The sequence below is a fragment of the Molossus molossus genome, unplaced genomic scaffold (assembly GCF_014108415.1).
Source record: "Molossus molossus isolate mMolMol1 unplaced genomic scaffold, mMolMol1.p scaffold_m16_p_6, whole genome shotgun sequence".
Classification (NCBI taxonomy): Eukaryota; Metazoa; Chordata; class Mammalia; order Chiroptera; family Molossidae; genus Molossus; species Molossus molossus.
This window is the reverse complement of record NW_023425399.1, coordinates 41,495,930-41,519,300: the sequence shown is the minus strand read 5'-3', so window position 1 is coordinate 41,519,300 and position 23,371 is coordinate 41,495,930.

The following is a 23,371-nucleotide window of genomic DNA, read 5'->3' as shown; positions in this document are numbered from 1 at the left end:
AAATGCTTGTGGACATCTCCACTATGACCTCCTGTCCCAGCCACCCCATCTCTGGCCTGGATTACTACACAAGGTTCCTTGCTGGTATCTCAGATTCCTTACTTATTCCTCTGCAATTAATTCCCTGAACAACAGCCAGAGCCATCTTTATAATGTACAGACCACATCACTTGCCCTTGCTCTTAGGATACAATCTAGCTTCCTTGCTTTGTCCCACAAGGCCCTGCAAGACCCCACCTGCCACTTTGGCCTCATCTCCTCTACTCATGCCCTTCTTCACAGTTTTCTGTCTATTTATCTAGCATCCTTAGCACCTTTGTCTTTGATGTTCCCCTGGTTTCCCGTTATCATTCATTTCAGCCCAAAGATCATCTCATCAAATAGATCTCCCAACACTACCACCTCCCAAAGGTAGCCTGACAGTCACTGTTACATTCTCTGGTTTTATGTTTCTAAATAGAGTCACTGCCTTAGTGTTTATTTACATTATCTGTCATCCTCAGGAGGAACATTATCCTTACACATGACTATACTTTGCCTATCTGGCTTATTGATTATCTACAGTGCCTGGAATAGCACTTAATACACAGCAAATTGTTGTCCCAGCTATCTACTATGCATAGTCTTCCCAAGCCTAAAGACACAAAACAATAACCATTTTATTATGCCCACAGATTTGGAGAGGGCCTAACAGGAGTAGTTTGCTTCTGTTTCATGATGTCTGGGGCTCAGAAGGGAAGATTGAGTGAGTGGGATCACTCAAAGTGCTGGGTTGGGACTCGAGCTAGAGCATCCACTTGCAGGAGATCTTCGTCTTACCCTTGTCTCATGCCTGGGCTGGAATAATTAGGAAGTTGGGCTCTGTTGAGAATATTGGCTAGAACTCAGCCTGGAAACCACAGGGTCATAAGATTTTTTATATTGTGGCTTAGCCTTCAGTGAATGAGGCTAGAGCTGTGTAGCATCAGAAGTTACACAGCAGAGCTTCTACCATACTCTGTTGGTCAAAGTAGTTACAAGGGAATCTACCCTCCAATTCTTGATGAGAGAAATATATTTAAAAAAAAATTGTGATCATTAAAAGAAATCTGCAACAGTTATCAATAAATATTTGTTGGGTGAATGAATGAATGAATGAATGAATAAGTCTATATTAAGGCATCGTTAGGTCTTTGGTATCATGTATCAGCAACTGAGGTCAAATCCAATACTGAGGAATCTCTCCAAAGGAGAACATTTAGATAAATGCATTTTTCATCTATGGTAGTTTGATTGGAGGGTCCTTCATGTTGTCTTTTCTGCTTCTTGTTCTCCTGGCCTGCGTGAACATATCAGTGAGTGAGGACATTAGTCACTGCATTGAAATTTCTAACACCTTGACTTCCTCTCAAGCTGCTGATGGCAGACACTGGATCAGATCTGAGCAATCCAGCATGTGGTGGCTCTCCCAGAGATGTGGAGGTGTCCCATTGATCTTTGTGTAACACAGCCTATAACAGAGAACCAGATGGCCTCCCTGACCCTAACAACTGGGTATTGATTATCAGTGACCACATGCCATTCTAGATTACTTCATATGAAGTAAAAAGGTGAAAGAGCCTGGCCAGTATGGCTCAGTGGATTTTTGTGTCGTCCCATGGACTGAGAGATCTCAGTTCAATTCCTGGTCAGGGTACATACCTGGGTTGTGGGTTTGACGCCCAGTAGAGGGTGTGTAGGAAGCAGCCAATCAATGTTTCTCTCTCACATTGATGTTTCTCTCTCTCTCTCCCCTTCTCTCTCTCTAAAAATCAATAAAAACATATTTAAAAGAAAAAAGACGAAAGTAAGGTTCCTGCCCACACACCCTCTTAGAAGGGTAAAACCATCACTAGAACTCAAGCCTGAAACTGATCAAGAGAGATAATGTGTGTGAATAACTGCTTTGTAAGCAGTTGTAAACACTCTTCGAGAAGATGATAAAAAATGGAGAGAAGCCCTTCTCCCGAAAGCTAGTCAAATGAAGGAGATCACTGACACACAAACAGGATTGAAAAGATTAATTAAACTGCCCTGGCCAGTTTGGCTCAGCGGTAGAGTGTTGGCCTGCGGTCCAGAGAGACCCAGGTTCAGTTCCCGCTAAGGGCACGTACCTCGGTTGCAGTTTGTCCCCAGCCCTGGTTGGGTCGTGTGGGTGGCAACCACTCAATGTGTCCCTTTCACGTCGATGTTTCTCTCTCTCTCTCTCCCTCCCCACTCTATCTGAACAAAAAATGGAAAAATGCCCTCAGGTGAGGATAAAAAAAAAAAAGCTGATTTCAAAATGGTGATGGAGTGAATGGAAGCTACACAGACCATCTCCCAGGACCAAACTGGAATTACAACTAAAATAAAGACAAATTGTTGGATAAAAGCAACAGAAAAGCAGCTGAAGAGGACCCATATAACCAGGGACAGAAAAAACAAACAAACACTGAATCGAGCATGGTAGGTCTGTGGAGGTGTGACAGGTCGGGCTGGGAGCCCACTGACAGCAGCTGTTTTAGCTGTGAGCAGCTCCCTCAGGGTTAAAATCCCAAGCCAGCTTCACAGTGCAGAGGGCTGGGTCAGAGCATTTAATTAGCTATAGCCACTCACCTGGGCTCTGGCAGAGGGAGGGCAGACTGGACTGGAACTGTGTGGGGACACTCAGGATTTGGAGGGTGCTCAGAGTTGTTGCTGAGTCATGGCCACACAGGATGGTGGCCATCTTGCTCGGGGAGCTGTTCCCCGGAGCTCAGGGAGAAGCAGCAGCCCTTCCCTCGGAGATTTAACCCCACCCAGCTGGACCAGAGAAATGCAAATTGAGGCTCATTAACAACCAGCATCTGCCCCACTCTCTGGAAATCCTCTTTGCTTAACACTGGGTGAGTTTTTTATTCAACTGAGGGCTACAACCTAAGGCTCATCAAGTAACTGAGACTAATAGCCTCCAGGCAAAAAATACTAGAGGATAACTGAACCTATTTGCAGAAAACTACAGAACATTGAAGAGAGAAATAGAGGAAGTTATAAAAGAGTGGAAGCATATACCTTGTTCATGGATTGGAAGAATTCACATCATTAAAATATCCATACTACTCAAAGCAATCTATAGATTCAATGCAATCTCCATTAAAATGCCAATGATATATTTCACAGAACTAGAACAAATACTTCAAAAGTTCATATGAAACCAAAAAACACCCTGAATAGCCTCAGCAATCTTGAAAAAGAAGGACAAAGTAGGTGGGATCACAATACCAGATATCAGGTTATACTACAAAGTGACCGTAGTCAAAACAGCCTGGTACTGGCACAAGAACAGGCATATAGATGAATGGAACAGAACAGAGAATCTGGAAATTGACTCAAGACATTATACTCAATTTATATTTGACAAAGGTGGCAAGAGCATACAATGGAGTAAAAACAGCCTCTTTAATAAATGGTGTTGGGAAAATTGGACAGCTACATGCAAAAAAATAAAACTAGACCATCAACTTACACCATACACAAGAATAAACTCAAAATAGATAAAAGACTTGAATGTGACTCATGAATTCATAAAAATCCTAGAACAAAATGTAGGTAACACAATTTCAGACATCATACACAGCAGAATTTTTACTGATACGTCACCTAAGGCAACAGAAACAAAGGAGAAAATGAACACATGGGACTACATCAAACTCAAAAGCTTCTGCACAGCAAAAGAAACAACCATCAAAGTGGAAAGGGAACCCACTGTATGAGAGAGCATAATTTCCAATGATACATCAGATAAGGGGTTAATTTCCAATATATATAGAGTGCTCATACAACTTTACAAAAGGAAGACAAAGAACCCTATTAAAAAATGGGCAGAGGACCTAAATAGACACCTCTCCAAAAAAAAACAAAAACATACAAATGGCCAAGAGGCATATGAAGAAATGCTCAATGTCACTAATCATCAGAGAGACGCAAATTAAACAACTATGAGGTATCTCCTCACACCTGCCAGAATGGCTGCCTTTAATGAATCATCAAACAACAAGTGCTGTCGAGGATGTGGAGAGAAGGGGACTCTAGTACACTGCTGGTGGGTATGCAGACTGGTGCAGCCACTATGGAAAACAGTATGGTGTTTCCTCAAAAAATTAAAAATTGAATTGTCATTTGACCTAGTGATCTCACTTCTAGGAATATACCCTAAGAAGCCTGAAACACCAATCTGAAAGAATATATGTACCCCTATGTTCAGAGCAGCACTATTTACAATAGCTAAGATCTGGAAACAACCCAAGTGTCCATCAATAGATGAGTGGATAAAAAAGCTGTGGTAGATATATGCAATGGAATACTATACAGCAGTAAGAAAGAAAAGTCTCTTATCCTTTGAGACAACATGGAGGGACCTCAATAGTATTATGCTAAGTGAAATAAACCAATCAGAGAAAGACAAATACCACATGATCTCACTTATTCATGGAATATAATGAACAAGGTGGGCTGATGAACAAAATAGACCCAGAGACATAGAAAGGAGTATGGTTCAGAGTAGGAGGGTGGGTGGGGGGAATGGATGAGATGAACCAAAGACCTTATACGCATGTATACGTAATCAATGGACATAGACAACAATGCTAGGGGGTTGGGGGGTGAGATTGGGCGGAGGGTATCTAGGGGGGAAAAGGAGAAACATCTGTAACAAAAATAAATTAATAAAAATTGGGAAAAAATGGCATTAAACTGAAAGCTGAAAGGTTGCAGTTTAGCTCTTCAAAGCCTGCCAAGGGGCCCTGGGCTAGGCAGGGTAGATGGGGTACTGTGTGAAAACACTGGCTTCTGGTCCTGGGTCATCTTAATCATTTCTGTTCTCACTGTCCCATGTCCTGGACTCCTGTTCACTCCTAGGGCACTCCAGTCTGCCCCACTGAATGCTTCTCACTAAGCTTACCAGCTGCATCCTTGTTGCCAAATTTCATGGGCACTTTGGGTCCTTTTCTTGCTCAGCCTCTGAAGAACTGACACTTTTTTGGAAGCTCTCTCTTCTCTCCATGATCCACGGAACCTCTCTCTTCTGGTTATCTCCCTTTCCTCTGAATCTCCTTCTTGGTGTCCATCATGGGTCTATCTATACCCTCTCACCCCTGAAGTCTTTATTCCTGATTCTGTCCCAGGTCTTCAGCTTTTCCGACTGTGCTTGATCAGTCAAGTCTCCTCTGTGTCTTAACCTGTGTTCTGGTAATCCCTAAAGTGACATCACCAGCCCCAGTTCTCTTTCTGATTTCCAGATCCACATGCTTACAGGATGCTGGCCCTCAGATACTGCACAAACACCTCCAATTGAACATGTCCAAAACAGAACTTATCAGCTTCCCCTACAAACCTCTCTCTGCACCACCCCCAACTTCCAATCAGTCCCCAAGTCCTAGAGAGGGGAAAAAAGCTTACAGAACATTTCTCTAAATCCCTCTCCACGGTTTCTTGTCCGAACACAGTCTCCACTGAGACCCTACCCTTCTCAGCCAGATTCCTGCAATCATTCTCAGTCCTGTCTTTCCTCTCCCTGCCTTTCCTATTATGTAGTCATAGTGACATGAACCCCCTTCTCCCCTCCCGCCCCCCACATAGCTTAAACCCTCCAGTGTCTCTCATCGTGGTTAGGAAAAAAATGTAAAGATCGACAATAACACGACAAGATATTGATTGATCTGGCTTCACCGCAGCTAGCTGTAACAAGGCTCTTCCACTTACTGGCTGTGTGATTTTGGGCAAAAAAATTTAACCTCTCTGTGCCTCAATTTCTTCATATACAAAGCAAACAATAATTCTAACATCTGTTCTGAAGTTGCAATGAAAAAATGCACACAAGTGCTTAATACCATGCCTGGCATAGAGTGGACTGCCATTGATCATCTTGCTTTTTTGTTTGTTTTGTTTTGTTGTGTTTTATCCTCACCTGAGAACATTTTTGCATTTAACTTCAGATAGAGTGGGAGGGACAGAGGGCGGAAGAGAGAGAAAGAAACATCAATGTGAGAGAGACACATCGACAGGTTGCCACCCACATGACCCCAACAGAGGCCGGGTACAAACTGCAACCAAGGTATGTGCACTTGCAGTGGTTCTCAACCTTCCTAATGCCTCAACCCTTTAATACAGTTCCTCATGTTGTGGTGACCCCCAAACCATAAAATTATTTTTGTTGCTACTGCATAGCTGTAATTTTGCTACTGATATGTCTTAGGCGACCCCTGTGAAAGGGTCGTTCGACCCCCCAAAGGGGTTGCGACCCACAGGTTGAGAATCGCTGCCTTAGCAGGAACTGAACCCGCTCTGGGCCAGGGGCCAATGCTCTAACCACTGAGCAAACCAGCCAGGGTGATCACCTTGGTTTTTATGGACAATCCAGGATCTCTCCTCACAACCTTCTGTGTTCCCTGCATCCAGACACATCACCCCTCAAAGCTCTAGGGGCTCTCTTTATTTTCCATGCACAGCTCAGCCTGTTACTTCTTCTGCCTGACATTCTCTTCCTCTTATTTCTCCACCTTCTTCCCTTAGCTGTCTCCTTCTCAAGACCCTATTCAGGGATCACATCTTTCAGAAAGCTTCTTCCCCTTCCTCCATCCTCCTGGCTGGGGTCCCTGGGCTCTCTGGACACATTTGTTTATGTGTAACAAATTCCTGGCTGTAAGGCCCATTACAGTTGCTGACATGCTTTACTCTAAGCAATACTTTTCAAACTTTTGCATTGGTGACAACACAAAAAGTTGGGAGACAAAACATGGAAATCTGAATTTCTGATAATTCTTGAAAAACTGAAGGGGATGACAAAATGGTCACCACCAATCTGAGCTGAGTGTCAGCTCTCCCTACAGGAGCACAGGCGCTCCAGTTTTTCACACTCCCCACTGCTTCCTATTGATGACACCCAGCTGTTTCAGTTCCTCCCACACCAGATGCTGAGATGAGAAGTTGGGTGCAGGTGGTTTATTGGGAGGTGAATCCAAGCAGCACAGGGAGGGGTTGGAAAAGTGAGGTGAGGAGGACGGGAAGCCAATACTGGGCATGTTGATGGGTGGGCTACCTGTGGATAAATGAGGCTCAGTCCCACGGGGCATCTCTGGTAGACACTATAGAACATGCCTCAGGATGGCCCCAATGGGGATGAGAAAGCCAGAGTATTCATCCATTAGCTGTCATCCTCATTAGTTGTGGGTCACTCCTGGGGTCATACTCTCCCCACTCTCAGCTTGCCAAGTGTGTGAGCACAGCAAGTTCTTAAAGAAACAGAGAGCTGCAAGGTGTCTAAGGGGTGTCTGCTGCAGCCACAGGTGAGCCCAGAGGTGGGCCAGAGGAGACAGGGCAGGGCATTTCACAGCATTTGTCTGGACCCTATAGACATGTTTGCAATCTCTGAACCCAATAGCATTGCACTTGTCTGGTTATTTTTCTTCCCCAACTAAACTGTGAGTTCCTTGAGGATAGGGATGATGACTTTCTTAACTCCAGTACCTAGCACTGTGCCTCAAAGGTAGTCAAAGATGTCTCATTAATGTCCATGCGCCTCAGTTTCCCTGTTGTAAAACAAAGGAGTCCAGCATAGACACAGGTGCACTCTGCAGGAGTGGAATAGCTCCCCCAACTTTTGCAGTCATGCTGCACAAATCCATGAACCAGCAGAACTCACCTCCCCTGTGTGGCTGCAGCTGAGGTGGAAAAAGCCCATATACCCGCATGCATTCATGGACCGTCCCCCTGAGAAAGGTGGCCCTTGAGCAGTGGTGAGGATACCACCACAGGTTGTGTGAGCCGGGGAAAGGGAGGGGAGCCAGAGGACATGGCCCTACTGCTGCTGGAAGTGTGTTAGAAGTCACTCAGCAAATACATGCGAAGTTCCTGCAGTATGTTGGTCACCTTTATTTTTTTTTTTTTTTTATTTTTTTTTATTTTATTTATTTTTTTTTTTATCCTCACCCAGGGACATTTTTCCATTTTTTGTTCAGATAGAGCAGGAGGGAGAGAGAGGAAGAGAGAGAGAGAGAGAGAGAGAGAGAAACATCGATGTGAAGGGACACATCGAGTGGCTGCCACCTGCACGACCAACCAGGGCCGGGGACAAACTGCAACCGAGGTACGTGCCCTTAGCGGGAACCGAACCCGGGTCTCTCTGGACCGCAGGCCGACGCTCTAACCGCTGAGCCAAACCGGCCAGGGCTGTTGGTCACCTTTAAAGGTGCTGGACCTTGCCCTGGCCAGTTTGGCTTAGCGGTTAGAGCGCCCGCCTGCTGTCCGGAGAGACCCGGGTTCAGTTCCCGCTAAGGGCATGTACCTTGGTTGCAGTTTGTCCCCGGCCCTGGTTGGTCGTGCGGGTGGCAGCCACTCGATGTGTCCCTTTCACATCGATGTTTCCCTCTCTCTCTCTTCCTCTCTCTTCCTCCCACTCTGTCTGTACAAAAAATGGAAAAATGTCCTCGGGTGAGGATAAAAAAAATAAAAAATAAAAAAAAATAAAGGTGCTGGACCTTACATACTAGTGCTGGGGAGACAGGCATTTCAGAAGTAAGTGCAGATCTTTCTAGAAGGTGATAAGTGCCATGAAGAACATAAACAGGGTGATATGACAGGGAGAGAAGATTACTTTAGATTGAATGGTCAGAAAAGGCCTTTTTGAAGAGATGATGTTTGAACTCAACGCAAGTATCAGTGGGAAAGGCATTGCAGGTGGAGGGAAGAGAATGTTCAAAGAGCCTGAGGCAGGAATGAACTAGTCTAACATATAGAATGGAAAGGAGTTTATGTGCATTTTAAATATGTTTTTATTGATTTTAGAGAGAGAGAAAGGGGGGGAGAGAGAGAGAGACATCGATGAGAGAGAAACATTCATCAGCTTTTTCCTGCATCACGCCTTACCAGGGATCAAGCCCACAATTCGGGCATGTTCCCTGACCAAGAATCAAACTGGTGACCTCTTGGTGCATAGAACAATGCTCAACCAACTGAGCCATACCAGCCAGGACTAGAAAGACATTTGATGAGGACAGAGAAAGAGAAGTACAAACAAGGTTCAAAAGGGAAACAGGAGCAAGTCGCATGGGACCTGGCAGTCCCAGAGAGTTTTGGGGTTTCTAAGGGCAATTGCAGTTTTAAGAAAGTGCTGTCATAATCTCACTTTGTTTTTAAAGAATTTTTCCAGGCAGATAATGGCCCATGGGGGCAGGCGTGAAAATGGGTGGATTGGTGGGGAAGCGGTTGTCATGTTCCAGACAAGACCTCTGCTGTGGTATGAAGCTAAGGAAGTGTGAAGGTTGTGGCTGCATTTTGGAGTTAGAGTTGACAGGACTAATGATGAACTAGAAATGAGGGTGAGGGAAGCGGAGACTGAACCTTTGGGGTCTAGAAGACATGATCATTTCTGCGCTAGGCTATTGGCAATGTCCCCAGTGTCTACTTGTCACCCTCCCTGGTCTGCCTGGGATGTTAGGACAGAGGCTCACAACTCTCCTGAGGAAAGCAGCACCCTCCCCATCATCTTTTTTTTTTAATCCTCACCTGAGGACATTTTTTTGCATTTATCTTCAGATAGAGTGGGAGGGGGAGAGAGAGAGAGAGAGAGAGAGAGAGAAACATTGGTGTGAGAGAGACACATCGAGTAGTTGCCACCCACACGACCCTAACTGGGGCCAGGAACAAACTGCAACTGAGGTATGTACCCTTAGCTGGAACTGAACCTGGGACTCTCCAGTCTGCAGGCCAACGCTCTAACTGCTGAGCCAAACCGGCCAGGGCAATCTTCTTTTTTAAGTTAAAAACTAATAATTCTAACTACAGTTGAATATTATATTAGTTTCAAGTGTAATGCATAGTGGTTAGACATTTGTATAATTTACAAGTGATCCCCCAATAAGTCTAGTACCCACTAGACACCATACATAGTTATTACAATATTATCAGCTATATTTCCTATGCTGTACTTTACATTCCCATGACTATTTTGTAACTGCCATTTGTCAGACAAACGTTCATTTTTTGGTTATCTTTATTGCTGAATGTACTACAGATGTTCCACATTTTTCCCCATTGACCCCCTCCTCCCCACCCCCGTCCCCTTTTGCCTTTCCCCACATTGTTGTCTGTGTCTATTGATTATGCATATATGCATATAAGTTCTTTGGTTTATTTCTTCCCACCCCCCAAAGCCCCTTCCCTTTGAGGTTTGTCAGTCTAGCAACCAATTTGTACTTCTTAATCCCTTTACCTTTTCACCCATTCCCCCAAACCCCCTCCCATCTGGCAACCAACAAAATGTTCTCTGTATCTATGAGAATGTTTCTATTCTGCTTGTTCATTTTCTTTGTAGACTCAGTTGTCGATAAATATATATTCATTGCCATTTTGTTTGTTCATACATTTTATCTTTTTCTTTGAGAAGACCTTTCAACATTTCATATAATAATGGTTTGGTGATGATGAACTCCTTTAGCTTCTCCTTGTCTGGGAAAGTCTTTATATGGCCATCGATTCTAAATGACAGCTTTGCAGGATAGAGTAATCTTGGTTGTAGGTTCTTGCTTTTCATCACTCTGAATATTTCTTGCCACTCTCTTCTGGCCTGCAAAGTTTTTCTTGAGGAATGAGTTGACAGTCTTATGGGAACTCCCTTGTAGGTAACTAACTGCTTTTCTCTTGCTGCTTTTAAGATTCTCTCTTTGTCTTGAACCTTTTGCATTTTGATGATGATGTGTCTTGGTGTGGGCCTCTTGGGGTTCATCTTGTTTGGGACTCTGTGCTTCCTGGACTTGTATGTCTGTTTCCTTCACCAAGTTAGGGACGTTTTCTGCCATTATTGTTTCAAATAGGTTTTCAATTTCTTGTTCTCTCTCTTCTCCCTCTGGCACCCCCAAGATGCGAATGTTGGCACAATTGAAGTTTTCCCAGAGGCTCCTTACACTATCCTCATTTTTTTGGATTCTTTTTTCTTCTTGCTGTTCTGATTGGGTGTTTTTTGCTTTCTTATATTCCAAATTGATGGTTTGCTTCTTGGCTTTACCTACTGTACTATTGAATCTATGTAAATTATTCTTTATTTCAGTTAGTGCCTCCTTCATTTCTGACTGGTCCTTTTTAATGCTCTTGAGGCCCTCACTAAGTTCGCTGAGGTTCTCACTAAGTTTATTGAGCATCCTTATAAGCACTGTTTTGAACTCAGCATCTGTTAGGTTGCTTATCTCCATTTCACTTAATTCTTTTCCTGGGGTTTTGTTCTGTTCTTTGGGACCTGTTTCTTTGTCTCCTTATTTTGGCTGCCTTCCTGTGTTTGTTTCTGTGTATTACTTAATGAGAGGTATGGGGCTACCTGAGACCAGATGCTGCTTGTTTGAAAGAATATAGGAAAACCTGAAACAGGATCCAAGACAGGCCAATTCTATGGTTAAACAACTGGCAATAGCTTGGGTGGGCCTGAAAGTTGGTTGGGGCGGGGCCTTGGAATCACCAGGGTGGGGCAAACAGTGTGAGCCAGGTTGCTGGAGTCCCAGATATGGCGACTGTCTGCTGCCCCAGGGAAGGGCTCACCAAAGGAACAAAGGCCTCTGACAGCACGTCTGTCCCGGAGAAAGCCCCCTCTCCAGCTCTCGCTCCAGTGCCAAACAGCTCAGTTCTTCCCTGTATGTCTCTGGCACCCCTTGAGCTGCCTCCCCTCCAAGCTTAGAGGGAGTGAGTCCAATAAGTCTGTGCGCGGGCCCTTTAAGAGGAACTGCCTGGGGCTCCAGTCGCCTTAGCCTCCCTGAGCCTCAGTTCCTGCTGGTTTTCCAGCCAGAGGTTATGGGGACTTCTCTTCCTGGCACTGGAACCCTGAGCAAGGCACCTGGGGTGGGACAGCGACCCCCTCAGTCCTCAGGGAAGACCTTCCCAGCTGAGGTTTCCTCCTGATTTTTATCCGCCACATGTGGGTGTGAGACCTGCCGGTCCGACTCCGCCCCTGTCCCTCCTACCAGTCTGGGTGTGGCTGCTTCTTTAATTCTGTAGGTTGTAGGACTTCCATTCAGCTGGATTTCAGGTGCTTTTGAATGATGGTTGTTCTGTAGTTTAGTTGTAACTTTGATGTGGTTGTGGGAGGACGCAATACAGCCTTTACCTACACTGCCATCTTGACCAAACTTTCTTAACCAGAGGCCAATCTTTCCTTGATGGGCACTCAGGAATCTTGGGGTTAAGGTAGAGATGGAGAGTTTGAGGAATTATTTGTAGGAATTCTGAAATGCCACCAAGAGAGGCACTCCATGCTCCTCCCCAGCCCCCAGCCCCTTTGAGAAATACCTGAATTACTGTAGCACACTTGGAATGTGTTTGGCAGTATCTAGGAAAGTTAAATGTATCTACACACTTAGTAGCCAGCAATTCCCGAGATAAATGATAATATATCCACCTAAAGACACATATAAAAATGTTCTCTCCAGCATTATTTGTAAGAGTTAACAAACCAATTAGTCAATTCATGGAATGGAATAGTATGCAGCCACAAAAAAGGGTGAATTGCTGCCTGCAATATCATACACGAGTCTCACAAATATAATGTGGAAAGAGCCAGGCACAGAAGTGTACATATTGCAGGCTCACATTGTATCAAGTTCAAGAACAGGCTAAGCAATTTCTGCTACTAGATGTCAGGTACCCTTGGAGAAATAAGCCTGCCTGAATGGACCTCAGGGGCCTCCCAGCTGCTGGTAATATTCTATTCTTGCTTTGGGTGATGATTACCTGGCGGTATTTTATTTCTGAGAACTTCCAAGCCACTTATTTATGATTTGTTCATTTTTTTGTGTGCATATTATACTTCAAAACAACAACAAATTTTTTAAGAACATGTTCCATTATATTCATAGCACTTTGCTCTAAATAACTTTATTCTTCCCCAAATTCAAATGATCTTTCAGAAGACAGAGATGTGCAATATTGATAATATTTAAAATAACATTTTAGGCATTAGTGAACCTTCTGAAGGAGAAATTCCAGAAATGTTCTGAGCCAGGATTGAATGGTCCCTCACAGTGGCTCAGTCCCCAGGGACCTGGGTGGGCAATGAACTTATGGGCAAATCAGGATGGAAAATCCTTGGGCCCTCAAGTTGGGTTCTATTGCTGGTAGAGGTGACTTAGGAGTAGCTCTGGGGTTGGGACCAGTTTTGAATTTTCTTTCTTTGCTGAGGACCCAAATCTATAACCACTAATTATAGGACATTATTTGCCCATTCACTTAGGGACTCTTTAAAAACATGGCTGTATGGGTTTGGGAATGCCGAGCCTCTGCCTGAACTGGAAACCCCAGGAGCCTGGCCAGAAATGTCCCACAATGGGAGGCTCCAGAGGGACTCCCTGATGCTTTGCCAGCCTGGCCAGAGAAGGAATTTCCAGACTTTCCATAGTTTCTTCCTATCCTTCCCCCTGCATGCGCTGCACTGGGCCTGGCCTGTGTGCAGGAAATCACCTGCTCTGCAGAGACTGGTAGGCTGCTGTCCTTATTTGAGTATGGGAGCCTGCTCCCTGCAGGGTCCTGGTGAGTTCACAGGCACCCCATGGGCAGCTCAGGGGCCAGAGGCTGGGTGGGTCACTGGTGGGCTCTGCTCTGTGTGGCCCTGGGAGAGTTTGCATTCCTAGAAACCCAGTCACAAGCCAGCTGATCTGCCAGGGGCAACTTCCAGGTTTTTACTACAGGGCAGAACAAACAGTACTCAGGGCAGTTGTCTATTCAGTTTGCTCTGGAGCTGAATCAAGAAAGCTGACTAGGACTTGTTGGAAGACCAGGGCCTGCTGCTGATGTCTTGGGGGAAGGTTGAAGTAGCCCCCCAATTTCATAAGGAGAGCTCTGAGTACTATCTGTCAACTAAATTCAACATATATTTATTGAGAACCTGTCTTCCTAGGCCAGGCACTGGACCAGGCTTTAATGGTTAATTTTAGTGGATTAAAATAATAAATAAAATAAGCAAATTATGTAGTATATTAGAGGTGATGTGTGCTGTGGAAAAAAATAAAAATAAAGCTGGGAGAGATGATAGAGAATGTGGGGGTGTGATGTTTTTAATGAGAGGACTTTATAAAGAAAGTGCGAACGCCACTGACCTCCTTGCCAGTGAGTGGCTGTGGCATTTAAGGACTAACTGGAATGGAGAGCGGCAGGGTGGGAGAAAGAAGAGGTTATTAGAGAAGAAAAGGGCTCAGATTATGCAGAGCCTCCTTGGGCCATTGTAAGAAATTTGGTTTTACTGAGTGAGATGGAATGAGATGTGATTGGACTAACTCAAAGCCACATTCAGCAGAGTGGGTCAAACTTTCTAGAAAGCAGTTGCAGTAAGAATCAGAAGTCTTAAAAATATATATTTTTTTTCATGCAGTTAAATCCATTTCTAGGCAACTTCCTTGAAGGAATAATAGAAAATTTGGTGAGGATTTATCTTTAAGGTTTCATTCATTCATTCATTCATTCATTCATTCCATAGAAATCTTGTTTATAATGGTGAAAAAGAAACTAGCAAACACCTAAAAGTCCATAAACTAGGGGCACATTTCAACATATTATTGCACACAAATTTGATAAATTGTTATGTAATTGTTAGACCTATTTTTCAACAATCTAATAATGAAGGGGAAATGTTTAAAACATATAAATAAAGGAAACGGTAACAAATGTTTGATGGGATCTCAATTTGCTTTATAGAAATGTACACATGTGCATGCTATTGGTGATGGTGAAATGGCACCAGGGACCTCGGTTCAGCAACCTGGGTCCCTGAGTTCTGGCTAAGAAAGAATTCAGAGTCAAGTCTCAAATTATAAGAGAAAGTTTACTTAGAAAGTTACAGAGGTAGGAGAAGTGAGCTGCAGAAGAAATGGGCTCAGGAAACAAGTTACAGAGGCAAAAGAAGGGCCCTTGGAGCTTAGGAGAGAGAAGCAAGGAAACCACACCTGGGGGAAGGGGTAGTGAAAGGCATGGGTGTTCACCTTAGAGAGAGCAGCACTGGGTATTTATCTGAAGTCTCCTACTTAAGGATATTTATCTAAGGTCTCAGAAAGAGCCCAATGGAATATTCATCAGCTTTTCAGGTGTGTCCTTTCAGGGTTGTGGTCTCTGCTGATTGGTTGATGCCAGGGCAGAAGGTCATTAGTCAGTGCAGCTGGTCCTGAGGTCAGCTATGGAGTCACTTGTCTGGTTTTGCTGCTTTTCTGGGCCTGGAGTTGAAATACAACTGAGGCCTAGATGTATTTGATACCAGTAAGAACCTCATTGTCCTAAGGGCTTAATGCTTAAGGGCTATTCTCTGGTCCCCTTTCCATTCCCACTTTAAGGGGGTCTAAACCCATGACTAGCAACATGCCAGGAGAGGAGAGGTCAGGGGAGGGTCCTAACTGCATGACCAGCAATATGAAATGTCAGAAGTTCTAAACTGCATGACTAGCGATATGCTAGGGGAGGAAAGGTTACCCGGGGATTGAGATCCTTGTTTTCCCAGTTTTGTCCATTGCTAGGCACCTGGGGTTTTCACCCTGGTGACCTTCTGTCCTTATTCTGCTCATGTCTGTCTAACTGCCTACCACACTGTCATATGAATGAACCCTGAACACATTATGTTAAGTGAAAGGAGCCAGTCACTAAAGACCATATATTGTACAATTCCATTTATATGAAATGTCCAGAATAGGCAAATCCATAGAGACATAAAGTAGATTAGTGGTTGCCAGGGGCTGGGCTGGGGCTGAGGAGTAACTGCTATTAGAACTGCTAATGGGGTTTTTGGGGTGTGATGAAAATATTCTGAAATTAAATAGCGGTGATGGTTATATAACACTGTATAGAATAAAAACCACTGAATTATACACTTTAAAAGGGTGAATTTTATGATGTGTGAGATATATTTCAATAAAGCTGTTGCTAACAAATGTATGCCTGTGCAACGAAGAATTACTGGGAAGAAGTACAGTGAAATGTTGGATGATAGTTTTTTTGGGGGGAGTTATTAATTTTCTCCTATACAGTTTCTTATATTTCAGTGATGGAGATAAATTTGCAAAAAGACAAAGAAAAGTGACAAATATGGTATGGAACAGAGTGTTCCCAGGGTCTTTCTGTGGGTCTCTCCTCCACCTCCCATTGCAGTGATTTGCCTCAATTTTCCTTTCTTCCTCCTTCTGGCAGACGGCACTGCCTGGTCCCTTCAGGGTTGGGTGGGACTATATAACTGATTCCTACCAATGATTTGCTAGTAAAAATGACATGTTACTTCTAAGCCAGAGCATGTAATTGCCAGTGTAAGACACCCCCACTCTTAATGCTGAAGCAACCTTCAAACACTCAAGATGGGGGCTGCTTTTCATCCTATCCCCAGCAGACCTGAGATGGGCAGGTGATGTGAGTGAGATATAATGCTTTGCTCCTCTAAGCCACTGAGTTCTTGGTTTTTCATTGTTGTTATCACAACCTAGCCAGTACTGACTAATGTGTGCAAACAGAGAGATCTGAAGAGCTGCTGCCGCCATTAGCCATCTGTAGCTGCTATCCAAAATAAAATAGTGTAGTAACTACACGCTGCATTGCTGTAGGGCACACCATCTCCTTTAAAATGCCTTTCTATTTTTGAGTTGTCTTCAAAACAAAGTTGGATGATAGGAGAATCAGATATTTTCCTTATTTCACAGTAAGTCAAATGATTCATTCATAGTCCCAGACTGACTTAGTGGCATTATCCAGGTCTAACTCTCAGCCTAGTATCCTAGCCACAGTGGCTACTCAGTCTGATCCAAAAAGTTCCAATGACTGGACCAGGCTAAGCAATAAAACAGCATCTTTTGTGCAATATGTTTTCTCCTTAAAATAAACCAGAGATTTGACTATGGAGGGGAAACCAATGCACAGCTATGAAGAATCTGGTAGAAATGTGTGGGAATGGGTCTATTAAGACAATTATTCTCTTCCATTTCTCCAAGGTAACTTTGGCCTTCAGAAAGTAAGGGGAGAGCCCTGGCCGGTTTGGCTCAGCGGTTAGAGCGTTGGCCTGCGGTCTGGAGAGACCCGGGTTCAGTTCCCGCTAAGGGCATGTACCTCGGTTGCAGTTTGTCCCCGGCCCTGGTTGGGTCGTGTGGGTGGCAACCACTTGATGTGTCCCTTTCACATCGATGTTTCTCTCTCTCTCTCTCTCTCTCTCTCTCTCTCTCTCTCTCTCTCTCTCTCCCCCTCCCACTCTATCTGAACAAAATATCGAAAAATGTCCTCGGGTGAGGATAAAAAAATAAAAAAAGAAAGTAAGGGGAGAATGAGAGTATGAAGGTAGTGAGAAGGGAGGTCCAAAGTTTCCAAGCTGGAGAAATCTCAGAGGACCTTTCCCTTTGCCTAGAGGGACAGAGTCGTGATGTGAGACCTGTCATATGGGAGAACCCAGGGCAGGACGGGGTGTTGGCCACATAGAACGCTGTTTGAAGGGCCTCAGTCCACCTGTCTCTAGAACTCTAATTCTTTGTGGTCCAGAATGTAAATGTCTTTTTTTCTTCAGATTTACAAAAGTAATACAGCTAAAAAGTTCAAATGATGGACTGAATAAAGTGGAAAGTGAAAGTAATCCCACCCTCCAAGAATAACCCCTGTTGACAGTTCAATGTATCTCTGTCTCTGTCTAGACTTTTTCTATGCATATACCTTTTGCATAGCTAGGATCTATTCTAGATCAGGTATCTGTAATTAGATTTGCTATCTATCTGTCATCTATCTATCGATCTCTGTCATCTATCTAATCTATCATCTGTCTACACTTCTTATACAAATGAATCTTTTTCTCTGTACTACCCTCTATTATCCTAGAAAACTCCACTCCCCATTCTCACTCAGCCTGCTATCTTGTTTCCTATTGCACTAAGGCCATTAGAAGAGAAATTCCATACTCTCCCATCCCACGATGGCCCACTTCCCTGGTCAGGTCCCCTGCTGTCCTTTCCCTTCAACGGTCCACTACGGGAGAACTGTGTGTGCTCCTAGCCAAGGCCAGTCCTTCCTCCTGTGTCCTGTCACCTACTGAAGAACACAGTTCCCACGATGCTTCCGTCTTCCCAGTATCACCAAAATTTTCCTCTTTGGATGGGCTGCACAGCACACAAAAAACTGTCCAACATCCATTCCCAGTTCTCACCTCTACTGCCCTATCAGCAGCATTTGACACAGTTGCCTTCTCCCTACTCTAGTGTGCTCCCACCCAGTCTCTGTAGCTCTCTGTTATCTCTCTGCCATCTAAACATGGAGGCCCCAGGGCTTGCCCCTGGTGGCTCTACATTCAAAATAGATTCTGATCTGACCCACCATCATCTCTCACCTGGATTATTGTGTAGGCACCTAACTGGTCTCTCTGCTCTCACTCCTGCCCCTTGAGACTCTTCTAAACATAGTAGTGATCCTTCTCAAATGTATGTCTGACCACGTGATTCTCTAATGATTTTTCATTTCTACCTGAGCAAAAGTCAGAGTCTTGCTGGTGACCCACAAAGCCCTACACCCTTTTCTGACCCCCATCCTTTTCTCTCTGGCCTCATTTCCTGCTGCCCTCTGCCTGACTCCGCTCTTAAACTCATTAGACACACCCTACCTCAGGGCCTTTGCACTGGTTGTTGCCTCTGCCTGAAATGGTCTTCTCCAAATCGTCCCATGACTCTCAGTCTCATCTCTTTCAGGACTTTACTTCACCTCAGTGCATAATGAGGCCTCCCCTAGCTACTCTATTTAAAATTTCCCATCTCCCACCTCTCTTGACCCCCCATTTTCTTGCTTTATTTTCTTCGTAGAACTCATCCTGAAACTAACATATAAGGTTGAACCATATTAAATTGTCTATAGTCAGTAACTTTTGATTTTCCCCAAGAGTCAATTTCATATCATCCAAATTAATATATATTTTACTTATTAACCTTCATCTTCTGCCTTCCCCCATTAAAATGCCAGCTTCACCCTGCCCTGTTTGGCTTAGCAGTTAGTGTCGGCCCACGGACCAAAGAGTCCCTTCTAATGCCTTGTCTGTTCCTGGTAGGTGTGACATTTGAGTCCCTGAGAAACACCTCTAAATCACCAAATATACCATCTACCACCACCACCAAGATGGCTCTGCAGGCAGTGGGTACAGAGTTAACATCAGGCAGCCTGGATTGAAACGACTTGCCAAATCATTGTAGCTATGTTATTTAACCTCTTTGGTCCTCAGTTTTCCCATCTGTAAGACAGAGAAAATAACCCCAGTCTCACACCTGGGAGGATATGGGGAATGCTAAAGTATCTGGTGTAGTATGTGCTGAATCTACTGCTTGTGTGTTCTGTTTGTAAAGATTTAGAGCAGCAAACATTTAAAAATCGCATATATGTTTTTCCGGCCAGAGTGGCTCAGTGGTTGAGTGTCAACCCACGCACCAAGAGGTTACCAGTTTGATTCCTGGTCAGGACACATGCCCAGGTTGTGGACCTGATCCCCAGTGGGGGGCATGCAGGAGGTGGCCAATCTGATGCTTTCTCTTATTGATGTTTCTATCTCTCTCTCCCTCTCACTTCTGCTCTCTCTAAAATCAATAGAAGAAAAAACAATTTTTTAATCAGTTTTAAAAAATGAAATAAAATAAAAATTGCATATATGTTTTAAAATGCTGGATATATATATATATCCAGCAACACTTGCTAAAAGTTTTATTTGTGAGAGTGAGCTTTCTTTTAGAGGTTTCCAGGAATAAGTCACCCAGGCCACCCACAACTAGTCACACAATCGATAGCTCTTGTCTCGCTGTCTGAGATTGTCATAATTTTGTCCTACCTCCTTCCACTCTGAGTCACACTTTTAAAAAAATACTGTTCATAGCTTACCTTCCACTGTTCTCTTCACTGTTCCCCCACCACAGTTGCTTGGTTTTCATGTATGAGCCATGGTGATCCCTTTCATTATTACAAATAGAAAAATATTCCTCAGGATGGTTTCTAAAAAATAAGTAGGAGGTTCCCACTTTGCACCTGGACATACTCCACACTCCGAAGCCGAATAGCTGCATGACAAACATCCCCCAAAATACAGTAGCTTAGAATAATAAGATTTATTTATGTGAGTCTGTGGGTTAATTGGGTGGTTTTTCTGGTCTTGGCCAGCTATGGCTGATCTCAGCTGGACTTACTTACAGACCTGAGGTCAGCTGATAGGTTGGCTGGTCCAGGAAGACCTCACTAACATGTATGGAGGTCAGCTGGCTATTGGCTGAAGCAATGGGGACAACTAGGCCATGTGTCTCTTGTCCTCCTGGAAGCTAGTCCAGGTTTGTTCCCATGGTGGTCACAGATGCAGGAGAGCAAGCAGAAGCCTAGGCTCACAGAAGTCACAATGTCACATCTGCGATATTTTGTTCAAAGCAAGTCACAAAGTTAGTCCAGATTCAATAGGAAAGGAGAATGACTCCCCCTCTTGTCAGGAGGAGCTGTAGTCATATGAAGAGTATGGATAGGAGAAGTAAAGGTTTGTTGGTATTTTTAAGAATCAGTTACTACAGGGTGTTTCTCAGGATTGAGGAACAGAGCCAACCAATTTTGGGTTATTAGCATGGCTGGGGTCCCAGTTCCCACTGACTGCTGTAGAGCGCTAACATTCGTTAGGAGTGACTGGCTTCTCAAATGGGGCCAACTACCAGCTCACACTCAGTCTGGGGAAATGGGAGGAGGCCTCTTACCGTACAAACTCCAGCACTACCCCTTACCTGTTCCTACAGAGTCCCCACAACTCACTCTTTCTGGGCCAACTATGTTTGTCTTTTTCCTTATAGCTCCTTCTCTCCCTCCTCCCTGTCTCCCTTCTTTCTCCCCTCCCTCTTCTCCATCCTTAGCTTATTCAACCCTGGCCTCCCCTTTAACATCAAGCTGAAATGTCACCTCTTCCTAGAAGCTTTCCCTGACCAGTCTCACCCATACCTACTTCTCCTTTGTTTAAATACCAATACACAATCAATCAGTGCCATACATTTCAATACTTAGGTTTATAGAGCTATCCATGCATGAAGCTTTTAGCAGGTGCCAAGAATTTTAATCTTCCTAATGCTTGAGTAAATACTTTTATCATCATCATTTTATAGAAGGCAACTGGGCTGAGAGGGTGATTTTCCAAAGGTCTTAGAACAAGCATTAAGGGGTGCATTCTGTTTTCAAAGTTAAGTGTGTCCTTACTCCAATACCCACCATGGCAGAAGCTGTGGGTGCCCTGCTCGCTATGTGCCCTCACCCTCTCCACTTCAGTGCATGTGGCTGGCCTGGCTTCCAGTTGTCCGTGCCTGCAATCTCTGCCTGACTGCTTTCTCAATGAGGTTCACTTTACCCACGTGGCAGGCTCAAGAGCTGAAGGATTAACTTCCTGTGGGAGCAGTGCTCAATAAATAGCTGCCAAGAGTTGTGTTTAGATACCCTAGGGTAGGGTAACTAAATGCCTGTCTACACTGGCTCCTGGAGTTCTCTGGCAGCACTGAGGTCCAGTTGCTCGCAGTGATAATGATGACACACCTTTTTTTGGCTGTTATGCCCTCCCTGACACACTCCTCCCTCCCCTACAGGCATTTCCTGGGAGCACTCCTGAATACACTCCTTTCCCTCAAACCATGTCTCAGGATCTGCTTCTGGGTGGGTGGCTCAAACTAAGATACACCTTCTACCACCTTGGCTGTTTTGCCCTCCCTTTTTTCAATCGCTTCTTATTAAGTTGTAAGCTCCTTTAAGCTAGAGAAACTCATACCTCTCTTGCTTTTTCCATAGCACCTAACCATACCCAGAACCTTAGACACTCCATAAATACTAATCAAAATTGTTTGTTAATTCATGGATATTTCCAGACTACAGATGTCAAGCCAAGAGTCAACATCTGGCCCCTCTTCCATGCAGATGGTTCAGTTCCTGTTTAAGATGCTGGTCAAATCCATGACAATTCGTAAATATTTTTAGGCACCAATCCTTTCCCAAATCATTGAAATAACTGCCCTGCCAAGTAGATGATGAGCCTTTAACTGGGCTGAGGACACAAGGCAAGCCTGTTCCTCCAGAGTGTTCTTGAAAATGCTTTTGGGGCTCCATGGGATAATGTGACCCTAACAAGATTCCAATAAAAATCTGAAATAATCTGATTTTTATTAGTTGTCCTCTTCTACTCACCCACTAAAGAATTTTTTCTACCAGTTGTATAGTGTCCAGTACTTGTACGTGAGACAGAATTGGACTAGATTGGATAAGCTGATAGCTGGGCTCCTTCCAACTCGCAGCTGTGAATTCTCTCATGAGTGCCACACAGTGTCCAAGCTCTCAGGAAACCAGGCTCGAGGAGATTTGAAGAACAGGGACAATGTTCCTGCTGTGTACCACATACCAGACAGATACTACTACCTTAGTTCATTCACCCTGTGAGGCAGGGTATTTATCTATTGCCCCCACTTACAGGTGAGGAAACCAAGGCTCAGAGAGGTTAAGTAGCTCACCTGGGTAAGGTGGCATTGGCCATAGCTCTTCTTTCAGTGTTAACAGAGGCACAGGAGAGCAAGTGGAAATGTGAAATGAGGCTCAGAACTGGCACGCTGTCATTTCAGGCTTGTAACACTGGCCAAGTCTATGTCTAAGGACTGGGAGTTACTCTGCCTCTAATGGGAGGAACTGCAAGATCTTTTGGCAAAGGTGGGGCACACAGGGAAAGGTGAAGAACTGGAGCCAAAAACTTCATCTACGAGGAAGACAAAAATAGACACAAGGGAATGAATGGCTTGTGGAAAACATTCCCAGTGTCTGTGAGGAAGATTTTGGGGAGCCAGATATGTGGAAATAGAGTGAATGACAAAGCTACTTCCTTCTCTCCTTTCTCTATAGCCAGCCAGCTCCTGTCTTAGAAATGGAATGACTTCTAATAGTATGACTATTTTAATGGAGAATTAATCCACTGAATTAATCTATGCAGGAGGGAACAGGGGAAAGACTCTGGATGGTCAGAACCTGAGCTCTCAGGAGATGGAGCTATTCAAATCTTTGGACAACCAGTTGGCTCACCTAAAATTTTTCTCTAGTCTCTTTTTGGGGTGAGTTAAAGAAGCAAAACTAGAGAGTTAAGCAGGCCCCAATAGAAATATTCCAGTCATATTATACACTTAGGAAATATAAAAGTTTTGAGGCATTCAGGGGAAAATAATAAACTTAATTGAGTATTGTCACTACATTTCCACTTTTTCTGATTTCAGAAGAATCTTTGCCCCTTTGGAGTTAGGTATGACCATGTGACTTGCTCAGGTCAATGAAATGAGAACATAAGTGGAGGGTATCACTCTGAGCAGAGGCTTTGAAAGACACTGTGTAATTCACCATGGCA